The sequence below is a fragment of the Chrysemys picta genome, chromosome 5, assembly GCF_011386835.1.
Source record: "Chrysemys picta bellii isolate R12L10 chromosome 5, ASM1138683v2, whole genome shotgun sequence".
NCBI classification, from domain to species: domain Eukaryota; kingdom Metazoa; phylum Chordata; order Testudines; family Emydidae; genus Chrysemys; species Chrysemys picta.
This window is the reverse complement of record NC_088795.1, coordinates 73,114,654-73,130,091: the sequence shown is the minus strand read 5'-3', so window position 1 is coordinate 73,130,091 and position 15,438 is coordinate 73,114,654. Positions and strand designations below refer to the sequence as shown.

Below are 15,438 nucleotides of genomic sequence, written 5' to 3'. Positions count from 1 at the left end.
TTGGTACTCATGATAAGTGAAGGAGTTGGGACTGGCAGTTACATTCCCCCTCATCCCTGCCCCCAAAATGACCAGTGCTGACAACAACAAAAATAACTTCTCAGATAAAATCAGCCAAACAGCTAACCAGTTTGCATCCCTTCCCCATTCACACAATAAATAAGTTCTGCTGCCACCACTGCTCCCTAACTCCTTCTGAAAGGGAGCAACTAGTCCCCCACCTTCTACTCTTCTCCTTCCACCTAAAGAAGAGCCAGCAACTGCGGCAGCTCTGCTTCCTACCTCTCTCTCACCTGGTCTAAGTTACTTTTTCCTTACCAGTTACAGGACACGATCTTCTACCTCCTTGAAGTCACAAGCCACCCAAGCTCCTCATTCCCTCTACCTCAATTTCTTCTGCACCATTTGGGCCACTATACTAAGGCTTCACTTGCACTCATGCTTTTGGCCTGATTTGATTCTCTCCCTCTCTGAGTATTGAAAGAGCAGACTGAGATCATGCTCTGATTTTGGCACAGTTCAGCAGAGATGAAAACAGTCTTTTCCTCCTCAGATTGTGGTACACTGAACAAGCTATACCCCCCATCCTTCATACCTCCCCAATTCACTCCAGGAGAAAGGATTTTTTTTTAAATTAGCAGCCACCTCACAAAAGATATGAGATGAACTCTTGAGGTCCCTACCCAGTTTTTACTCAAGCAGTTTCCCATTAACTTTAAAATTTGGCCCTAGGAAAGAAGTCTTAGGTTGGGATAGGGAATAAAAGTAAAGGCACTTGTTTCCTAAGATAGTCTGCAGAGTGAAGGGTTTTTTTTTGTTTTGTTTTTAAATCTACTGTGCAATTATAATAATATTGTATTCAAGAACTCTCATTCAAAGCACTTTATAAAATCAATTCATTTAGCCTGTATACTCCTATCAGGAAAGTATTATCTCCATTTTACAAATTTAAAAATGGAGGCACAGAAAGAATTAGTGAAGTCTGATGCCCTTCCTTTCCACTTTATATTTTCAAAAGGAGTATTAGCACATGCAATAGCTGTGCATACTCAAAACAGTATGAATTTTAAAAACATGTTTTCCATTGACACAGCAAACGAATGTTGCAGTAACCTATGAATTAAAGCTCCCTAAATCTGTATTTGCATATTCGACTCATGATTGATCATGTCAATTTTTAGAAGATCCCTAATAGTATGCATTGAAATGATCAACTAACAAATTCATTGGTTCTTTTGAGTCCATTATCCATGGATTAAGAGCTCTCAGCATGCACTGACATTTAGAATAGTACTGTCTATTTGGTTAAGATGCTATAGTTATTGGGTAAAGGAATTTGTGAACCTTTCGTTTACTCCATATTGTAGGGCTTCATAAATATGCCAAGGAGCATCGAGAAAAATGCTGAGCTTTGGTACCCTAGGATGCATGTTGAAAACATCTCCAGCATACTTCTTGCAATGTTTTATATTCCCTTTGAAATTGTAACAGGATCTATTAGCTCCTCAATGGAAAAACGATGGCAGTTTCAATTATAGTGTCATATAAACAAGGCCTGGCACATTCTGTGTGTGCATGCAAGGGTGGAAAGAGAGCATATGAAGGCAGCCTGAAAGTTGATTCCTGTGCTCTCCAGTTGTTGAGGATGGGTTGACTGGTGTAGTCAGCAGTATTCAGAGCCAGAAAGGGGGCACTGATGAGTAGGGTGGAGCAATATCAGGGCTCCTCCATGTGCACCTACTGCCATTCAGACTGGTACCTAGAGTGAGCACATGCCGCAGGTCTAAAAATTATATCTAAGTTACTTATTTGACCCCCCACCAGCAGCACAGTATCTGAGCACCTCACAATCTTTAATGTATTAATCTTCACAACAGTGGGGCTCGAATCCCAGGCTAGCACCCTCACCACTGGACCATCATTCCTCTGAAGTAGTATTGAAGTGTATTGTAACTGCTATACCTAAGTGAGCCCCCCACACCTGCTTCTGTCAGCTGTACAGGTCTCCAAGTCAGGTATTACATCTCCCTACTGAAAACAACCCTGTCCCGTGGTGAAGCCAATAGAAGGGCGGGGGAGGGTGGAGGGCAAGTGCCTCCCTGACAACCTTTAGGTCTATGTCACCTTTCACATGAGCCCTCTCCACCCTCATCTGGCAGCAGTGGCTCCTGTCATGCAGGACTGGACTCACCGGTCATGATGGAGGGGAATGTGGCAGAACCAAACCTAAATGTGGTAAGACCTTGTGTGCCAGGTTGCAATGCCTGGAGTGGTGAGCTGGGTCTAGCCCCAGAGGACAGGAGCTGCTGCTGCTGCCACCCAGTGAGTGCAGGGTGAGCTTAGTTGCTCTTCAGCCCACCACCTATGACCCACTGATTTCTGGTTGAAAAACCTGACTCCACCACTGATCGTCTTTCAAAGCCTGAAGAGAGATCTATTCTTATAAATCCAAATGAAAACAGTAAGAAATTAAACAAAGCTACTTTAAAATAACTTAGGATTGTCTAACAAACCCAGAGGTGCTAGACAGAGAACACATAAATTAAGGCTTTTTATACTGTCTTATAACATTGCACATGCCTCTTCTTGGACTTGATGATAGTGTAGAGATACAATTGCATGAGCTAAGGGAAAGTCCACAGAGTGAATTTTCTAACTTCATAAAGTTTAGAATTGAAACTCTGTTATTTTAATATGTCATGATGTTGTTAATAGCTATTTGATTCAGTAATTATTTTTAAAGCAGAAAAATATGGGGGTTAAAGGGGAATTCAGTGGCATTGTTGCTATTGTGTTTATTGGCAGCAAGTTCCATTTCTCACAGTAGCTGCGCTTAGAACATTTACATATCAAAGTTTTTCCCCCTCCACACTTTTCAGCATACTCTAGTGAGATTCTCAATGAACATTATCAAAATGTTTTTATGAAAATCTGAGTGATTCTTGGACGTGCAGATGAGTAATGTGTTGTTTATGTGGTGGGTGATGATTGAATATTAATTTTTTTTTCACCATGCTGTATTGCTATAACAAATTTTAAATAATAGTTTTATATAAGACAGCATTTCACCTCTCTCTTGAAAAAGTTCTCAACATCAAAAGTATAGGACAAAAACAAACATTATCTAATCACACTGCCAAGAACAAGCATTATACTGATTGGACCTCCGCAGTTCACATCACTGATTGTTTAAATAGCACTAGAAGAGTATGGAAACTACTTGAATTTCCTTATGGTGTTTTCTTAATCACATTTTTAAAAATGTATCATTTATTTTTTACAAATTGCAAGTGATTAATTTATTAAACTTTCATATCACAGAGGAATGAAAATTCAAATTCAGGCTGCAGTATGATTTATGACAAGCCCAGTAAATATATAATTTGACACAGTTTGTGTGCTAGGTATTTTGAAAATCAGACCACTTATTTTGGTGTCCAAAGAAGAATTAAAATGTGTATAAGCCTGGCAGGATCAGGAAAGTAAGATGGAGATAGGAAAGAAGGAATCTGGGCCTTGGGAGACCAGGGTTCTGTTCAGTGTTCAATGGCAGACAACCCATGTGACTTTAGGCAAACTTAGTCTCTCTGCCTGAGTTTTGCATCCATAAAAATGGACATGAGTGTACTTCACAAGGATGTTACGAGGATAAACACACAAAAGATTGTGAGGTGCTCTGAGGATAGTGATTGGGGCCAGGGCTTTGGAGCAGAGCACAGACCAGTAGGTTTTATGCCTGGAGCTGGAGTGGAGCCAGAGCGGAGCAATTCAAAAATTTGATTGCTCCAAATCCCTGATTGGGGCCATATAAGTAGTTTACACATAGAAAAGCATCAAACAGAAAACAAAAGAAAGGAAGAAACCAAAATAGGAGTCAAGATTTCCTCCAGCATACCAAGCAAGTTTCTCCTCAAGCCTGTAGCTGAAATCAGGCCTCTCTCCCCTGCTGACAGAATTTGTAGCAAGAATTCAAAGTAAGAATATTTGTTTTTATTTAAAGCCCAGCTTCTGGAGTCAGGTGACTGCGTGAGAATCTCAGCTTTCCTTTTCGAATAAAAGTAATTTTATACCATTCATGATTATGGAGAAAAGCTTGAGAAGGTGACCCCTAAATGTTCAGGAAACAAGGCAAATAAAGAACCCCAAAAGTATTAATTTAAAATATTTTATATCCAATTTAATATACAAGGTCCAACTCAAGTCCTGACCACTTGGAGTTGGCAATGATGCAAGAAGGAAGCACTTACCTTGAATTGTAAGAGCACTATATCCTAAGCATTTAAAATATGATAATTAAACTATATCAAAAACAAGTATTATGCTTTGTGGAGGTCTAACAAGGACTTGATTTAATTTGGGAGACACTCTGCATGGATACTGAGAAATGTTTTGTTTGCTACATTGCACTGTAGTCTATAAAAAGAAAACAGAAGTCAGATTTGAACATATAAAGTTATTTGCATGTATGGCCATCCTCCATGTTTTTCAAATAAAAATGAAAGCAATGTTACATGAATTAATTTCCTGCCACATGCTGCAAATTAAATTTGTCCCTCAGTGGGTATACATGTGCCGACTGAAACTTAGCTTTTACATTTTCAATTTTTTACAGTGAAATCAATAGATCATTAAAAAACGCTTTTGTCAGTGTGATGGTCCATGCCCTTAGGGTCAGGGCAGTGTGGCCTATCAGTCACCGTCTACAAAGCCACCCTTTGGTGCATGGCAGCATGGCCTAATGACAAGAGTCTCTCGAGCTACCCTTCAGTGCAGGGCAGCGTGGCCTAGTGGCCAGAGTCTGTAGCGCCAACCTTCAGTGCAGGACAGCATGGCCTAGCGGCCAGAGTCTATAAAGTTGGGGCACCCACTAAGTCGTGTGACAACCACCCAACTCCACCGGGCCCCAACCCAGGGCCCTAACAGTGGCATAGCGGCTTGCCACTGACTCAGCAGGGGGTCCTACCGAAACACGCTGAGGTTTCCCTGGCATGAGGTACTACACCGTCACCTTCCCTGGGTCACTTCCCTACCAGAGTCTGTGCTGGTGTTTCCCATGCAATGTCGGGTTCTCTGTGTTCAGCGGGGCCGGTTGTGTCCAGGGGCTCCTCCAGTCGCCGGGGTGCAGGCGGGCCGCAAAAGGCTTCGATTCTCGGTGCAGTCAATGGCTGTGGCTGGCCCTCCGCAGGAGCTTCCCAGGCAGGTCCTTCCCCTGCCACCTCCAGCGCAGAATGAGCTGGGCTCCCTCCCTTTATACTGATATAGCACTTGGAGTATGCCCAGTCTCGCCAGGGAGGCGGGACTTCCACTGACCATAATATGGGCTTAACCCTGTCCGGGCTAGTGCGGGGTAAGCAGATCCCGTCACACACCCTCCCCCTTAAGAAGGACCTTTGGGGGCGGTCTGTCTCCTCTTCCTCCCCTCCCTGGCTAGAAAAGAAATCCGCTTAGCATGAATCTTACCCGGATGATGAAACACGAGGAAGTCGTAGGGTTGGAGTGAAAGGTACCAGCGCATAATCCGGGGGTTCACATCCTTCATGCTGTGCATCCACCTGAGGGGGGCATGGTCAGTGATCAATTTGAAGGTGTTCCCCAGCAGCTAATAGCGCAGGGCGCCAATAGCCAGGGCCTCTTTCTCTATTGTTGAGTGGTGTCGTTCTCGAGGAAATAATTTGGGACTCAGGTACGGAACTGGGTGTTCTTCCCCCTCCAGTTCTTGGGAGAGTACGGCCCGTAAACCTAACTTTGAGGCATCTGTTTGGAGCATTTGTAAAATCGGGGTGTCGCAGGACCGGTTCCTGTGTGAGCTGTTCTTTCAGCGTCCTGAAGGACTCGTCGCACAGGTCAGACCACTGCACCTGTCGCAGCTGAGAGTTCTTCATCAGGTCTGAGAGGGGGGCAGCTATGGACATGAAGTCCAGTACAAAACGGTGATAGTACCTGGCCAGTCCCAAAAACTGGCGTACCGGTTTCTTTGTCTTGGGCGTATCCATAAGGGCTTGTACCTTATTGATTAGGGGGCACAATTTCCCTCCCCCTACCATGTACCCAAGGTAGGTCACCTCTTCCTATCCAAGATGGCATTTCACGGGTTGGCCGTGAGGCCGGCTGCTCTAAAGGGCCTGGAATACCCCAGCAAGGTGTTGGAGGTGGTCCTTCCAGTTGTAACTATATACCACAATGTCGACTATATACACCATGAGGCAGCAAGATCTTATTCATCAGCCGCTGAAAAGTTGCTGCAGCTCCATGTAGCCCGAACGGCATGGTTAGAAAGTGGAAGAGGCCGAATGGTGTTGGGAAGGCGATATTTTTCCCGGGAGTTTGGTGTTAGTGGGATTTGCCTTTCGTTAAATCTAGGGTTGACAAATACCTCGCTCCCACGAGTCGTTCTATGAGTTCTTCCACCCGGGCATTGGGTACGCGTCAAACCGAGAGATAGTGTTGACCTTCTGAAAACCGATACAGAATTTCGTGGTCCCGTCGGGTTTTGGGACCACCAGAACGATTGGGCTGCACCATTCGCTCTTCGACCACCCCCATCTCAAGCATCGTATCCAGTTCCTGTCATACAGTGGCCCACATCTTTCGAGGCAGCAGTCGGTGGTTGTCTCTCACTCTCTGACCTGGTGTCTTTGCGATATGATGGCTCATAAGGTTGATTCATCCTGGGCAGGTTGATAGGACGTCGGGGAAATCCTTTATGAGCTTCGATATTTGCTCCTGCTGTGCCGTGGTGAGGCCGGTCCCGAGCATAGCCGGCCTTGGGTCTAGAGGTTCCCCTGCTAGTGGTCCAAGTTCTGGGGGCAATTGGGTGATGAACAAGGCCTCCCTAGCCTTCCAGGCCTTCAAAAGATTCACGTGGTAGGTCTGGGTGTCCCTCCGTCATCCAGCAACCGGACCTCGTAATCTACTGGCCTGACACGTTGGGTCACCTCGTAAGACCCCTGCCACTTGGCCAGGAACTTTGATTCGGCTGAGGGCAACAAGAGCAACACCTGGTCCCCAGGGTCGAAACTCCGTACCTTAGCCCCTTGGATATAGATCCATTCTTGCGTCTCTTGGGCCCGTAGTAGGTTCTCCCGGGCAAAAGCCCCCAAGGCTTGGAGCCGTTCTCGGAGGTGTAGCACATACGGGGTGGTCCCGAGTACTCATGTCTCCTGCTCCTCCCAGTCTTCCCTCAGGAGGTCCAGGATCCCTCGGGGCTGCCTGCCATATAAGAGTTCAATGGGCGAGAACCCAGTCGACGCTTGAGGCACATCCCTTACGGCGAACAGCAGCGCTGGCAATAGTGTATCCCAATGGCTGGGGTCTTCCTCCACGAACTTCCTCAACATGGACTTCAGGGTACTATTGAAATGCTCCACTAAACCGTCTGTTTGTGGATGGTAAACCGACGTTCAGAGTGACCGAATATTCAGGAGGCGGCACAGCTCTGCTATTAGTTAAGGGGATACGTTAGTACTCTGGTCAGTCAGGATCTCCGCGGGTAACCTGACCCTAGCGAAGACCTTCATGAGTTCAGCGGCAATCACCGGCATGCTCGGAGGAGAACAGCCTCAGGATAACGTGTTGCGTAGTCCATGATTGCTAAAATAAATCGATTTCCTATCTTACTTCTTTCTAAGGGTCCTACCAAATCCATTCCGATGCCTTCAAAGGGTACACCGACCACAGGCAGGGGTATTAATGGTGCTTGGGGTACACCCTTCAGTCCGGCCTGCTGGCATTCTGGGCAAGACACGCAATAATCCCAGACCTCTTGGTGAATGGTGGGCCAAAAAAACCAGCGGGCCACCCTCTGAAGGGTCTTTTCCCGCCCCAGGTGTCCTGCCCAGGGGTTTGCATGTGCTAACTGTAGGAGGCCTCGTCGCAACCTCTGGGGAACCAACAGCTGATGGAGCGGCTTGGGTGTCTGTGGTTTCTGTACCAGCCGATATAGGCGATCCCACCGGATCTCAAACCGGGGCCACTACGGAGGTCTCGGAGGTGTGTCCTCTCCGGAGCCAGGGCCAGTGGCCTGCTCCCAGGCCCTACTCAGGGTCGGGTCTTCTGTCTGCTCCCACAGAAAATCAATATCTCGCTCCAGCTCTGCCTGCGTGTCTTCCATGGATGGCTGTTGGGCGTTGGCGGGTGCCTTCCCCGCAGTAGATGTCCCTTCCCCGGGGTCTGACTCGGGTGTGTCCCAAAGCAGTCCCCTCCCTGGAGACGTAGCTCCTTCCATTTGTGGAGCCGGTGGTTGATACTGCTGGAGGACCTCCCTAAATTCTGGCCAGTCTCGCCCAGCACTACGGGGTAGGCCAATCTGGGGGCCACGCCCACATGGAGGACTTCCTCCCACTGACCAATCTCAATCCTCACGCAGGCTGTGGGGTAAGGGCGGATATCCCCATGTACACACTGTAGGTGTATCTGTTCCCCCGAGTCTAAGGTCAGGAACCAGCCCCTCCCGTAAGAGGGTCTGACTGCATCCTGAGTCCACGAGGGCATTCGTCGAGGTCCCTTCAACCCGCACAGGGACCACTAACTTTCACAGCCCCCTTATCCGGGCTCTTTGGCCAGCAACCCAGACTTGCCTATAGTTGTAATACATGAACCGGCATTCCCGCCAAAAATGTCCCTCTTGTCTGCACTCCCAGCAGCAATTCCAGCCTTCTGAAAGTCCAGGGCCTTCCCTTGGTGGGCTTCGCTCCCCTTGTGGGAGATGATCCCTTCGAATTGGAGCCTGAGTGACCCTATGCCTGGGTTCAGTGCTGGGAGGCTTAGTGGGTGTAGAGCGGGTGTTGGATGGAGGTTCCCGAGCCTCCGCTCCCCAAGGGCTTCCCTTGCCTGGCCTGTTCCTCCGGCTCGGGTTTCCAGATCCCTGTGGAGGTACCTCGGCTCCCTCGGCCGCCAAGTAGTCCTCCATCAGGCTCACAGCCACTGACAAGGTCGCCAGTCGGTGGCATTGCACCCATGCTTTTCCTCCTGCCGGGAGGATCTGGGTGAACTGTTCAAGTGCTACCATCTCCGCCACCTGGGGCCTGGTCAAGCCTTCTGGGTCCAACCATCTCCAACAGAGATCCCATACCCGTTGGGCCACGGCCCAAGGTCGAGCCCCGGGCGGGGGGGGGGAGGGGTACTGTTCTTTATGGAGGCGCTGGCTAATGCCAGTTTGGTCTAATACGGACACTTTCACCCGGGGGTACTCCAAGGCCTCCCAGGAATCAAGGTTGCAGTAGGCAGTCTGCGCCTGTCCCGTCAAATAAGGAGCTAGCATGGTGGTCCAGTGTTCTGGGGGCCACCGAGCAGCAGTGGCAACCCACTCGAACATGACCAGGAATGCCTCGGGTCGTCACCTGGTCCCATCTTAGTGAGGCGAATTGGTAGCCCCACTGAAGCCTCTCCAGATCCACTCCCATGGGTGCGGGGGCTGGGGCTCCCGGCGTGCGCAGTAGAGTTGCCACTTGTTTGACTAGGCGTTCCCATTGTAATTGTTACTGGGCAGCCAACTCTCAAAGGAACTGCTGCTTTTGTTCCTGGTGCTGTGTCATCTGCAGCTGCTGCTGGCTGGCCATCTGCTGCATCATGTGAGACGGTTGTTGACACTGTTGAGCTGCCTGCTCTTGTTGATTCTCCAGCATCCACTTTAGAAACTTCTCTGTATCCATCTTGCACGGCGGTGGGGCTCCTGTTGTCTAGATTCCCTCCCTTGGACCTTTCAGCAGGTCCTGGGCGCTGCCCACGTTCTCCACCACGTGTGATGGTCCACGCCCCTAGGGTCAGGGCAGCGTGGCCTATCAGTCACCATCTACAAAGTAGCCCTTTGGTGCAGGGCAGCGTGGCCTAGCGGTCAGAGTCTATAAAGTTTGGGCACACACTAAGGGGTGTGACAACCCTGGTAAGGGGGCCCAGGCCCACCCAACTCCACCGGGCCCCAACCCAGGGCCCTAACAGTGGCGAAGCAGCTTGCCACTGAGACAGCAGGGGAGTCCTACTGAAACACGCTGAGATTTCCTGGACATGAGGTACCAGTCCATCACCCTCCCTGAGTCACTTCCTACCAGAGTCTGTGCTGGTGTTTCCCATGCAGTGTCGGGTTCTCTGTGTTCAGCGGGGCTGGTCGTCTCCGGGGGCTCCTCCAGCCACCGGCGTGCGGGCGGGCCGCAAAAGGCTTTGATTCCCAGTGCAGTCAATGGCTGTGGCTGGCCCTCCACAGGAGCTTCCCAGGCAGGTCCTTCCCCTGCCGCCTCCAGCGCAGAATGAGCTGGGCTCCCTCCCTTTATACTGCTATAGCACTTGGAGCATGCCCAGTCTCGCCAGGGAGGTGGGACTTCCGCTGTCCATAATATGGGCTTAGTCCTGTCTGGGCTAGTGCGGGGTAAGCAGACCCCGTCACAGTCAGCTTTAACACCAAATCTTTGTATACATTCTACCATACTGTCAAGTCATCTATGCACCATGGTGAAACATTATATCCCTGTTCCATTTCATATCATATTTCAAGGTTTTTGATAAATACTTCAACACAGTAAGAAGCAGACAGTTTAAAAGTGTATTTTGGGCTGTTTTGTTGATTTGTGATGGAATACAATAGAACTACATATTCCCTGGACATTAAGCAAATCAATGCTGAAGTTGCTTTCTGCAATGCCAAAACCTCTGAGGCTTTAATAAAATAACCCAAATTTACAAAGAAAGCATGGCATTAGAATATTTTCCTGAGTATCTGAGTGTTGGTTCGGCAATGGACACTCTAAATTAGCCATTCTACAAAGTAATCTTTTACAATGGAGAAAATTGAACATAGAGTACTGTTCCCATCAGATGTCTTTCTTCCTGCAACAACATCAACTGGGCATAGGAATTAATTAAATGGCATACAAAATTGGCATGTTTCAGCACTTAATTTTGGGGCCTGTGGCAGTCATATGGCTTACATTATATTGGAATAAAAATGACAAAAAATTAAAACCAAAATCTCATCTCTGAACTACTAATATTAAATTACATCTTAAAATAGTCCTTCTTAAGTCAAGCTAGTCTCTTGCTAAACCCCAAGTGCTGACTCTACTCAGCATGCTACCAATGTTCCAATTTCTGTGTCATTACTAGATTTCTCAATGTATTCTGTTCCTGCCTTTGCATCAGGCAGCAGTTTCCATTCACTAATAGACTCTTAAAACACCTTCAACTGCTGAAGAAAATAAGTTAAATTAACGTAATTGGCAGGTTTACATTGTAATTCAGTCTTGTTAAAGCCTCAGATAGAAAGTGGCTTGATAAGGAGACCTCTTCTAAGCTCACTGGCAAATGTTATCATGCAAACTGTTGCGTTTTGCATAGGCATTTTTGTGAAATTTCCAAAAGTGGGAGATTACTGGCCTGATCTTGGACCACTGAAATCAACAGTCATTTTGCCATTGATCCCAGCATGATATGGGTTGGTCCCAGAAAAGTCCAAGAAGTTCCTGCAGCTCCCATTGGCCAGGAATGGCAAACCGTGGCCACTGGGAGCTGTAGAGGGCCGTTCCTGCGGATGGTCAACGTCAGCAAAATGCCTCACGGCCTGCAATCAGATTACCTTGATGGGCCACATGAGGCCTGTGGGACCCAGGTTGCCCACCACTGTATTAGGATGATTAGAGGAATGGAGAACCTGCCTTATGAGGGAATACTTAAGGAGCTTTGCTTGTTTAGTTTAACAAAATGAAGGCTGAGGATTAAACACCATGGAGGGAGAGGAGTTATTTAAATTAAGGGCTAATGTTGGCAGAAGAACAAATGGATATTCACTGGCCATCAACAAATTTAGGCTTGAAATTAGATGAAGGTTTCTAGCCAACAAAAGGAGTGAAGTTCTGGAACAGCCTTCCAAGGGGAGTAGTGAAGGCAAAGAACACAACTTTTTTCAAGACTGAGAGCAATATGTTTATGGAGGGGAAAGTATGTGAGATTGCCTACAATGGGATATGGCCCATCCATATCTGCTATTACCAAATATCTCCAATGGCCAGTGATGGGACACTAAATAGGGAAGGCTCTGCATTATTACAGAGAATTCTTTCCCAGCTGCCTGGCTGGCGGACCTCACTTATATTCTCAGGGTCTAACTGATCACCATATTTTGAGTTGGGAAGGAATTTTTCTTTAGGTCAGATTACCAGAGATTCTGGGGGGTTTTGTTTTGTTTTGTTTTTTGCCTTCCTTTGCAGATTAGGGCATGGGTCACTTGCTGGTTTGAACTAGAGTAAATGGTGGATTCTCTGTAACTTGAAGTCTTTAAAACAAGCTTTGAGGGTGGTAGGGGGAAGTGTTAGTAAGTATTAGCCTTTTTTCTGTATGTTAACTCATAATTTTTGTGTTACACAACATAATCAAAATTCTTTTTATCTATATATTCAGTGTCTTATACTGACATTGAAAATGTCCTTCAGTTTAACCCAGTGGGTGAAGGGAAAATGAAGTCAATGGAATGTGTGTCATCTTTTACCCTGACCTTAGTAAAAAAGCCCAGATATCCAGGAAAGGGATCCCTTGAAACTAATGAAGGGACCCTACAGAAATATGTCATAATAAACACGACTGGGCAATAGATGAGGGGTTGCAATCCAATTATGTTCTGTAATTGATAAAGATATATTTATCAAATGTTTTCTGTCATTTATGAAATGATCCATTCCCAGATGTTTTAAACTCATTAGGAAGTGTTTATTACAACAGGTGTTCTTAATTAAATTAGAAATTCTTTTAGCTTGTAAAGCTATGCATGCAGGATCCATAATAAATTCCATAAATAGGTAAAACAAGGAACTAAAAAACACAGTGAAATTAATTGTGGGAAAATAATTTTCCCTACAAAAAAGGAATTTGTCTGAAACACTGTAAAAGGAAAGAGGTTTTGGGAGTTAGTTTGGGAATGAAAAGAGTCAGCATTCCACCGATTACAGAGGGAGGGAAAAGAGGCCAACTCTTCAACATATAAAGACTGGTAACATAGGTTCTTTTTCTGTATTCAGTATAGTGCTGTATTAATCTTTGATAGGCTCAAATGGAATTATTTAATCAAAGGTTTTTATTTGATGGTCTCAAATTGTTATTAAATGCAACAGAAATATCCAGTTCATCTCAGGAACATGTCAATCAACAATACTCTGGAAGTACTCTGATGACTCGCAGTATTAAGAACATACTTCATCAGCAAAAACCCCAATTTGACTCATGAGGGAGAATGGGACATACTGTATGTCAGTACCAAACAAAGCTTTCTCCGGTAAATTAGCTCACCTCTAGTACTTCCACTGGCAAAATCATGGGTAGTAAATTATATAACTTTTCTTGGAATGCTGAGTGTGCACATTGATTACTTGGAGATCTACAGTGGACTCAGAAATTGATGAGTCAGAGATAAGCATAGAGATAATGAAGAAGTGATTAATTTATGTATGGGTCTTGTAAAAAGATAATGCGTAAGTGCACAGAATGGCCTGTTTGGACATCATAGGTGTAATCCCTCAAAGGAGAAATACAAGAGGATGATTAAAACTAATGGAATTGGATCAAGAAACAGTAAGGCTCTCCAAGTGGTCCCTTCCTTCGGGTCTCCACAGATGTACTTCAATCTTCTGATTCAATCAGTTTCATTTTCATTTCAGATGAGGTAGTCCCACTTATCCTAAGGCATCCCAATGGATTTTACACCAATGCTGCATTCTGTATGATGTAAAGACCATTGGCCAGATCTTTGCATGCAGTGCAGTGCTTTGATCATAAAGGTGTACCTGCCTACAAAAATGGCTTAAGTGGTTCAAGGAGGAGGTAAGGTGATCCTTTTCTGGCATAGAACCAGTGCAGAGAGACTAACACGATATACCCTTCCTGCTTTCAGCAGGAAAAGAGGGATCATAGGGACATCCCTATACCATGCCAGCCCTTGAGCTGTTCTCAGCCTCTTGTGGCTATCCCAGCTTATCAAAAATTAGGATAGTGTTCACCATGGTGTAACAGTAGAGACAGGATGGCATGCACAAAGCAGCACCATAATTAATGCACTGCTACAGTGAGCTTTAAGCCATCTGTGAACACTATACTCTTACACTGTTCAATCTGCCTGTAAACCACGGATGTGGTCAAATACATGGAAAGGCATTATTTTGGTAGGTGCATGAGGTAGGGCAGAAGAGAGTAAAAATTAGATGAAGTAGAGCAAGGGAAAATGTATTAGGCTGTCTATTAGAAAAATCTTTCTGACAGAAATACAGTAGGCTGTGCAATAGTCTCATAGGGGAAGTACTGGCACTGGACAAACAACTAGAAAATGTACCATCAGTAATAAAGCATGCCCTGGCAACAGGATGGATTAAATTACCTACTGTAATAGGTCTTTTCAGTCTAACTTCGATGATGCCTCCAACATTTAAACCTACATTAAAATAACCTCAGATACTAACAAACCACTAGTTCAGCCAACTACTTGCACATTGAATGAGCTAGAAAGAAACCTCTCTAAAATTATTTTAAAATAGCCTCCATGTAAAGTGGACATACCATTGAAAGGGTTTTTTAAAGATAGATTATCTTAATCACCTAAAAAATTGTGTTACTACCCTGGAAAGATCTCTGTGTTAAAAGTTTAATACCTGGCTAAGGGTATTTAAAATTAGACCTGACAAAGTACTAGAAATGGTGGATTTATGATCTAACAGGTCTCTTCCATCTCCAACTTCTGATATGTGGTGATTCGAAATATCAATGAATAGCTGAAAGATATCTGATTTTTCTTTAAAAAGAACAGGAGTACTTGTGGCACCTTAGAGACTAACAAATTTATTAGAGCATAAGCTTTCGTGGACTACAGCCCACTTCTTCGGATGCATCCGAAGACTAACACGGCTGCTACTCTGAAACCTGATTTTTCTTTAATATTGAGACTATTAAAATAATCCAGGGCTGCATTAAAGCTCTTCCATTTGTGGCAGAGGGTGAGAGAAGGGGACTACTGGGGGGCAGAGGGAAAAGATTTAGATTTGAAGCAATTCATTCAAAGTATGGCCAGGCTGTAATTTTAAACCAAAAACTTTAAGACTCAATAAGTAGATATTCTCTCTTTTGTCTTATGCCATTTAAACTGACCTTTCCATTTTATGCTGATATTTTTCAATTACAGAAGCAATCATGGTATATTTCACTAAACAGAGTACTGTGATTAATTAATCTAATTGTATAAACAGCCAGACTGTGACTAGCATATTAACATAGGATGAAAGAACAGCTTTGATTGAAACTCAGTGTATCAATTTATATTTCCTTGTCTCCCACACTTTTTGTGGGAATTGAAGGTTACACCTCATTGAACACTCTAAGCTACTGTAACTCAAATGGAGCTTTAGATATTTAACCTTCAGCTTTTGTCTGACTTTCCCCCCAGCACATAAGCACCAAACTTAGGTTTGAAGCTCT

The 15,438-nt window shown here is 45.4% G+C and overlaps 1 protein-coding gene across 4 annotated transcripts in view; it reads right to left on the bottom strand.

The window, feature by feature from the left end:
* Positions 1 to 15,438, bottom strand: part of GALNTL6 (polypeptide N-acetylgalactosaminyltransferase like 6) — a 958,556-nt gene that overhangs the window by 606,728 nt on the left and 336,390 nt on the right. The window lies entirely within an intron of this gene.